Genomic DNA, 8,932 nt, shown 5'->3' with positions numbered 1-8,932 from the left:
TATTGCAGATAAATGAATGTTTTAGTCTTTAGGGTCATTTTATTTGGAGCAGGTCTTGGATATTGAACTGTTTATGCATCAACTTGACATAATAGGAAGTTGCACCTACTAATGAAAAGTAGAGTGAAAGGTGATGTAGAATAAGAAAGGAGATCTCTACATCCAAAATGTCAAACCCAACAATATGGATAGTGGAACAATAACCAGCTGAGGCCTAGATTTATAAGATTTGCAAAAGTGAAACCTTAGAAATGAAAGTGCAAGAGGGGGGGGGGGGGGGGTGGTGAATTGTTAAAATTTTCGCTCTGTTAGTCAACTAGGTCAAGACGATAGTCGACCACCTACTCGATGAATATTTAGGCAAGTGCGAAAATAAATGACACATATAATTTATCTTGGTTCGGATTCAACGTGAATCCTAGTCCGGTCCCCTTGGTTGCGAGGATCTCTGCAGCTTTTTTATAAGGTTTGGTACAATGGAGGTTTTGAATGAAGTTCCTACGTCTACACTCAAAACACTCTTATTCTTTTTGATACAAAGCCTCACAAACTATGACTCTCCTTTCTCTCTTATTACACTATGAATCACACAGACTGACAATGTTTGTTTGAAAGTAAAGCAGAGCAATGGAGGTAATGAGACAATTGCATGATCCTTCGTTTGTGAGGCAGCCCGTTTATATAGCTTTAGGCACTTCACGCGAGAGTTCAACCCAGGATTTGATCCTTGGAAATGGAATCAGAGATCCTATTTCCAAGAATAAGACTGAGCTGTTGCTGCTTTCCTTGTGCGTTGAGGCAGCAGTAGATTTCTTACACCTCATGAGATATGCCTTTGATATTTTTTCCTTCTTGAAATGATTTGATGCTGCTGCTTTCCTTGTGCGTTGAGGCAGCAGTAGATTTCTTACACCTCATGAGATATGCCTTTGATATTTTTCCTTCTTGAAATGATTTGATGCTGCTGAAATAATTCCTCTTTAAATTGCAGATGTGATTTCCTTCTTTTGAAAGATATGCGGCTGAGAGTTACAGCTGGTTGCCCTAACCACGTTTGGGCTAGGAAGCCATATGTCGAGTGAGCCCAGCTCGTTGGGGCTACTCTGTGGGCTTCCAAGTTGTTGGGGCTGTTTTGTGGGCTCACATATATTCCTTATGTGATTTAATTTCTATACCTGCACAAGTAAAATTGTCATCATAAAAACTTGACACTAACAAGAAAAACACTTGGTAATTTTCTACTTGGCCCCTATCATGTTTCCGCTGTAAATCTTTTCCTTTTTGTTGTCTAATGAACTTGATGTTAACAGAGAAGTCATGGTGGGTCAGCAGAGAACTTAGGTTGGATTGAGATAAAATGCAATTTCCGAATCATATTTAAGGATGTAAAATATGACAACTTTGTACTATTTTCCCCTTTAGTTTCTGTAAATGATTTTTCTATATGTAATTTTATGTCATATATCCATAGTTTTAAAAAAAAAAGGTATTTCACTGATCAAATAGAATATAATAAAGTGTCAGTGATCACCTCATATAGATGCACTATGTAAGACATGCCTGGAGGGAATATTGGAGCCGAGACAGTAAGCAACAAAATAGTTGAACCGTTACTAAACATTCTGTAAGCTTATTGTAAAAGTTCTTAAAAAGGCTTCACTGTTGATTGACATCCAGTTAGACAAAAGAAGTTTAGTGAAGTTTCTATTCCTTTCATTACTACTTTGGGTTTTACCCGTCCTCTCAATTTCAGGATTTAGAGAATTTGGATGAAGATTATGAAGCATAGATAATCTATGATCACCAAGGACTTAGGGTGTTTTTCTGTTCATTCTTCTTCAACTTTTTCTTAGGTTTTCTTTATCGCTCTCTATGGTTGCAACTGAAGAAATCCAATCGTCCCTCAATCATGCATGGTATGTAGCAAAGTGTTTCCTCAAATCATCCTATCTACTTCATTTTGTTCAAGTATATAAGTGCACTTTACTCTCAGAGGGGATAGAGAGGAGAAGTCGGGATGTGTGGGGGAGGAGCATTTTGAAATAAAGAAAGAACATGCTTGAGTTAATAGTTCAACTGAGATTTTATTAAAATTTAAAAACCTCATCTCCTTCGTTTTTAAAAATGTTATAGTTAATTCTTTCTTGTTTTCCTTGTTTTCCTCTCTTTTTCTCTCTTGAGCGAAGTGCCTTTCGAACAAAATTGACCGCCTACCTTTCAAGGTGGGGGGTTAGGTCTGGACACTTCTCCCCCCTCACCCCACATGGTGGGATTATACTGGGCTTGTTGTTGTTGTTGTTGTACATGCCTCAATATTCAATTTCTATGAGAGCCATATTCATATAAGAAATATGATGGTTACTTCAGTAACATTACATATTGATAATAGATATTGAAGTCTTAATTTTTTTTTTTTTTTTTTTGTAAATTGTTTTCAGAATACAGGGGTAGGAGAGTATTCTTCTGTAAGTTGTGAGATGTTTTCAACATTTGAATTAAAAGAAATACTTTGACTTTATATATACTCTTAAATTGTTGATCCTTTGTTAGGTAAATGTGTGTGTGAGCTTTTCCATATGTCCTTTGTAATACAGTGAATGGAGACTGTTACAGAATAAGTGTAATTGGTTTATCTCACTGTCTGTACTAGAGATCACATTTGAAGATGGGATAAAATGGGTGGTTTCCAAGTTGATGGACGATAGGTCTTGGGTTAGTTAGGATTCATATAGTCAGACCAAACTTGCGGCATAATTGTTGTTTCTTGAAGTACTAATCTCCAAGGTGACCTCAACTTTACTTGCTAGCTATGCCTTTCTAAACAATAAATGTGATTTCATAAAGTCTTTTGCTCTATGTCAATTGTTGTTGTTGTTGTTGTTGTTGTATATATAGTTTTCAAGCTGAACTCACATGGAAGAATAGAGCAAATAAATGTAATTTTGTTTAATTTTTGATTGCTTTTGGCTCTTTCTCAGGCTTGGAGTTCTAAAAACTGAAATCAATCCAAGGAAGCCTGTAGTTTGTAGTGGTAATCGGGTTCGTATAGTTTATGATTCTTATCCAAAGAAGATTGCGGTTTCTAGAAGAACGCCTCCAAGGAAGGTCCAAGTTATTCCCCTAATGCAGATAATGTACTTATTTTCGTTCTACATGGTAATTGAGAAGATTTCCAAATTATCGAGCCTACGGTGAGACAGTTTTTATCATGTTTTAGGACTCAAGCACAGAAGTTGATGGTGTGTGAAAATCAATGGTCTTTCATGCATAATCACTGAATTAGCACTACTTAGAACATACAATCTGCTGTTATTACAATTGTTTGAACTTATTTAATCTAAAATGGACAATGTCAATCTCACCCATGGAGTTTTTAATATGCTGGCAAATAAGAAGAGAATAATGTGGAAAGCTACCTTCTTGCAGTTGAACAATATATAAACAGAGAAATCTTAGATGTTTTTAACAAGCAGAGCCATTGCTGGGCGGAATGTGTTTAAATGTAATAGAATTCATTAGTACAGTATAGAATTACTAATATGTAAATGTAGTTCTGTTATGTCATATTGCAGGTGGAGGAAATGATTTTTCCTTCCTTAGTGGCCTTATTATCAACGATCGTGAATCAAATTGTTAAAATATTACAATTGATCAAATAATAAAAATATAGCTGGTCAAGCAAGTAAAATAATAATTTTATTATAACTTTGTTCTCTAACATTTTTAAAGCGCATCGCGCAGACGTATATCTTAAGATATGTGAAAAAGGATATGCAAGAATGTGGTTAAGCCAAGTGACAAGCTAATAACAAGCCACTTGGCAATTTTAAGACAATGTCTATTGTTATGTAATAAAAATGAACTTTGAATTAAAAAATAAAAGTTTTTGAATTTATAGATAGTAATATAAAAAATTTAAATTTTAATTGAAAAATATATTCTCACCTTTATCCTTATCAGTACCTAATTGGCACTTTATGCTCAACGCTATTTCTCAAAAGAGTTACTTCTAAACCAAAACCTCATTTGCTCGATTCAAATTAAAAAATCTGATGTTTATCTCCTTTTCTTTTGCCATTATCTTTTGTCTAATAATCATTTAGCAATAATAATAATAATAACAAAGTAATAAAATTAAAATTTTTAAACTGAAAAACAATATATATATATTATTTTTTATATTTTATTCAGTCACATATTTTCATTACATATTAACGTATATAATACAAAAATAATAACTATTAAAAATATTAGTAGATTTTAATAACAAAGTAATAAAATTAAAATTTTTAAACTGAAAAACAAAATAACGTGTAAAAATTGAGACTGCCATGGGTAACGTTGAAGAAGCGGGTAATTGAAAAATGAAATGGATAAGTAATACCAATGTTGATTGGATAACCATGACAAAATTTGACTGCAACATATACATAATCTATCTTCATCGGCTTAGCATCATTGTCCCTAGCTAGCAAAAATTTAATTTAAATTGACATAAAATTTTGAATTAAAAGATAATTTTTTTGAATTTGAATTTTTTAAAATTTGAACTGAAAGATAAGGGTTCACTAATCTTGCGATAAGAATAAAATAAAATTTTAAATAGCAAAACATAACATTTAAATGCATTGGCTTAGCATCATCTCCTGGCTAGCAAAAAAAACTCTATTTCAAGTCACTTCCAATCGACAACTCTTCAATAGCAAGAGTATCACTCACTATGCGAATCCCTGACGCCTCCATTCTATAACAGTTATAATTATTATGTAAGGACCCCATTCTATAACAGTTATAATTATTATGTAAGGACCCCTTTGGTCGTTATAGTCCTTTTGACACTTTCACCATTTCCGAGCGTTTATTGACTCATTTTGACCCGAGGTTGAATTTTGGGCAAACAGACCTTTTTTGAAGTTTCGTTAACTCCGAGAGATCCGGATGATTGTTTAGAACTTGTATGTATGATTGGTTCGGTTCCCAATGCATTTTGGTGCATTTCGGGACTTTGGATGGGGGGGGGGAAGTAGACATAAGTGGTTGACTCGGTCAACAAGACCTCCGCTGGAAATTTTGAGGCCATGAGTGCGTTTGTAGCGTATTTTTGTATGGGTTCAGGGGGTCGGATTATGAGCAGATGGCCTCGGGAATAACCCGAAAATTTGATGGAAGACTTAGGGAATTTGGGGGATTTCTGGTGTCTGGTGTCCGCAACGGCGGCACCAGAGCCGCCCCGGCGGTACCGCCGTGGCGGTGTAGTGACTTGTTGGGGCGGTCGCGAGTAGCGGGCCTTCATCGGCTGCCGGTGTTCCCGACGCCGCGGCGGCGCCGTAGCGCACCGCTTGCCCCGCCGTGGCGGTCACGGGCAATGTTATTTCATTTAATGTGTCTTAAAATAAGACCTAGACCCTTATTATGTCATAACTTGATATTGGAGCTTGAGAAGGCTGTTCTTGGGGATAAATTGAGGAATTTCTTGTAGTTAAAGCTTTGTCTAATCACTTACTTCTCTTTAATCATTATCATCTTAGAATCATCCCTTCCCTTTTCAATCGCTTAGAAGTAGAATTTGAAGAACGGTTTCGGGAGACTTCTCTTATAATTGATAAAATTGATGATGTTAGTACTAAAATGTGACGAATCTAAGCTTAGTAACCCCTTATCTTCCACTTTTAACGTTGAATTTCAGATTGGGGAATTAGGGTTCATACCCAATTTGGGGGTTTTACTAGAAATCGATTTGGGGATAATTCTTGAGCAAATTCAACAATAAATGATTGGGTTATGATTACCTAGGATTCAATTTAGTATTTTACCCTTGAATTTCCCGTTTCGCCCTTGTGGACCCGTTTTCCCAATTTCTAGGGTTAGATTGGGCCTAATAGATATCATAGCAATATTAGTATCATTATTCATGATTTCTAATTTAGAATTCAATTATGCTAGACTACTTTGGTTGAGCTTGGATAAGGGCAAGGCGATAGAGTGACTTGTTGGTGTTGCGGTTCGACGATCTGGAGTAGGTTATGGTTTACCTTTGGTGAGACTTAGTATAGTGAATCGCATATTTAGATTATGATATCGGAGACAGCATGTGAACCTTCGAGTGTGAAGTTGGGATGGATATTGCCTTAGGTTGGGCCCTGATGTGTGTTGGGACTAGCCACCTCATTATATGTGTTTAATTGTTTAATGGTGTTGGCTTGATGCGATGCGTAGTTGATAAATAGCGAATGTCGCTTGTTGTCCTGATTGGGGATTGGCATACCCTTTGTTGGTATTTGTTCTATGATACATTCTTGGCGTACCCACTTTTGGTACTTGAGTTATTGATATATGTTGGCATACCCACTGTTGGTATTGTGATGTGATATATTGTTGGCGTACCTCGTTGAGATACTTGTGATATTGAGCTTATTTGTTGATGATTGACATATGCATTGCACGCATTCTCTCATATTATCATGCATGGACGATATCCGGTGATGATCCGGTATCGTTGATTGAGAGAAACTGATATTTTGATAAACTCTTTTACTTGAGTGATTGTGAAAAAGGCTGATGTCCGAAGATCCATTCTGGAATCGTTGTTTATATAAAACTGATACTTGCTAAACTCTTTTACTTGAGTGATTGTGAGGAGGCCAATGTCCGAGGTTTAATTCTGGAATCGTTGATTTGTGAAACTGATATTTGACAACTCTTTTGAGTTATTGTGAGAAGGCCGATGTCTGATGGTTATATTCACGCATCTTGTGCATGGCCGTTTTCGATGTTATCCAGGATTCGATTGTAGTGCATGGGCTCTGCGGGTCCCCCAGAGTGGTGCCGGTCAGACTCCCCCTGTGAGCAATTAGCCAGGGTCTCGTCTGTCTGTTTGGCAAAGATCCGGGACGGGTGGCACTCAGACTTCGCGAGTCACACTGGATTGTGCTACCGAGACGTCGATATTTACGTCCGGAGTACATGTGTACATATCATTTGTATAACATGGCATAGCATCACATTCATACCATTATTGCATTGCATTGCATTATGACTTGAGTGAGATGTCGTGATGACTGTATTGTGGTGGATTGTGTTGTTGATTCTATGGTGTTGATTGTTCCAGGAATTGATATACTCAGACTTATTATATTAGGGTTAGATACTTACATAGGTGTTGATAGATACTCGGTTACGATTATATTGTTTCATGCTTGATTGTTCTACTTGTTTATCTGCGTTATTTTTTGAATTGTGTTAACTATGCTTAGTCGGCCTATGATGCCTACCAGAGTGTCAGGCCGGATCTACTTCTCTGACTCGTGGCTGATCGATTCCTCAACTTCTACTTGAGTTTTCCAGGGTGAGCATGGCGTCCGCTGACCTCGAAGATGTCACGCCCCGAACCATGGCACGGCGAAACACGGCGAGGTGCACTTACCGCATGTGACCGAGTGAACCACATGGCTTCTTAATCATCATGAGGCATAAATACGAGCGGAATATAATGTGAATGCATGATGAGCCTTTATAAAACGTAGTCAGTCATAATACTTAATAAAAATACTTGTTTAAACATGAGTGCGGAAATAACATGAATGAGCCAAAATGGCTATACGCCTCCGAAAGTCTGACATAATATAACTGACTTGTCTAGTCTATGAAACCACTATCATGAGTCTGACTGGAAAACGTACTTACTGGGACAAGGCCCCCAGCATACCTTAGATGCATAACTAATCATAAACCAAAAGTTGACTAAACCCCAACGAGATGGGGCTCACCGATAAGCTGATACGAATGTTGTCCTGCGAGCGTGACGTGTCGTCCCGTATATTAGTACCGCATCGAGAAATGCAGCCCCCGGCAATAAAATGGGACGTCAAAGACATTGAATGTACTTGGTATGTAAAGGAACCGAATGAAATAATAGGGACATGAAATAACATGATAAGAACCAAATCGAAAACACGGACACGAACATGAGCATGAGCATGATATATATATATATATATAACATAAGTAAAACATGATAAGTAGGGAGAGCATTTCATAAACCGACCAAGTGATATCACCACGTGGAGTACGTGGAGTCCGGTACCTCGCCGGACCCGGCAGAGCCCCATACCTGCCGGGGTATGAGGTGGTAACGCAAGCTGTTGGATCCATTCGGTGTAAAATTAAGGTATCGTCCTAAGCTCGGGCGGAGCGATCCTTGTCCTACGGTGGCTACGTAGTTTTCGGGCTATCTAGGCCTTCTCGCACGTGCAATTCCCAAAAACGAACATAATATAGTTGGCTAAGAAGCCCATGATTTTCGTGAATTAACTTGTACTTGTCTTGTAATCATGATTTCACGAAATAACTTGTAAACATGGTTTCATGAAATAACTTGTAAATATGGTTTCATGAAATAACTCAGTAGTTAAATGTATGTATCTTGAGTGATGGCATGAACATAGTTATAAAATACAATTGCATGAAAACTTGTAGACATGTAGGATATTCATGAAATAAGCATTTTTATTTAAAAACATGCATTCAAGAAACTATGGAATACAAGATATGGGTTTTCATGGATTACGGACGGATTCTCAATAATCATAAAGAAATATTAAGAACTCAATGATGGAATTATAACAATTCATACATAATATAATCATGGACATGGACCTAGGGTTATCATGAGCATGGTATAGAAACCCTAGTTTTAGTAGAGAATCATAATTTATGGAGTATGAGGCGTGGGGAAGAAATAATGATGTTCGCACACGTAGATAGTAACTCTACATACCTGGTAATACTCCAAAACTTGAATTAAAGACTTGAGCTTTAAAGAAGATTTCCAAAATCTTGAATTCTTGAACCTTGAGATGGGTTTTCTTGAAAACCCTAGTTTTGGAATGATGATTTCTTGTTTAGATTACAAGGATATGTATTAGAATTGACT

The 8,932-nt window shown here is 37.0% G+C and overlaps 1 long non-coding RNA gene across 1 annotated transcript; it reads left to right on the top strand.

Annotated features, from left to right (window-relative positions):
• The first annotated feature begins 1,223 nt into the window (after positions 1 to 1,223).
• Positions 1,224 to 3,630, top strand: LOC132042255 (uncharacterized). Its single transcript, XR_009411399.1, has 2 exons — positions 1,224 to 1,916; positions 2,979 to 3,630. It is a non-coding gene; the product is annotated as an uncharacterized LOC132042255 (long non-coding RNA).
• Positions 3,631 to 8,932: the final 5,302 nt, after the last annotated feature.

This window comes from Lycium ferocissimum, unplaced genomic scaffold, assembly GCF_029784015.1.
Source record: "Lycium ferocissimum isolate CSIRO_LF1 unplaced genomic scaffold, AGI_CSIRO_Lferr_CH_V1 ctg14316, whole genome shotgun sequence".
Classification (NCBI taxonomy): Eukaryota; Viridiplantae; Streptophyta; class Magnoliopsida; order Solanales; family Solanaceae; genus Lycium; species Lycium ferocissimum.
Note: the sequence above shows the minus strand (reverse complement) of the source record. Positions and strands in the feature narration are given on the sequence as shown.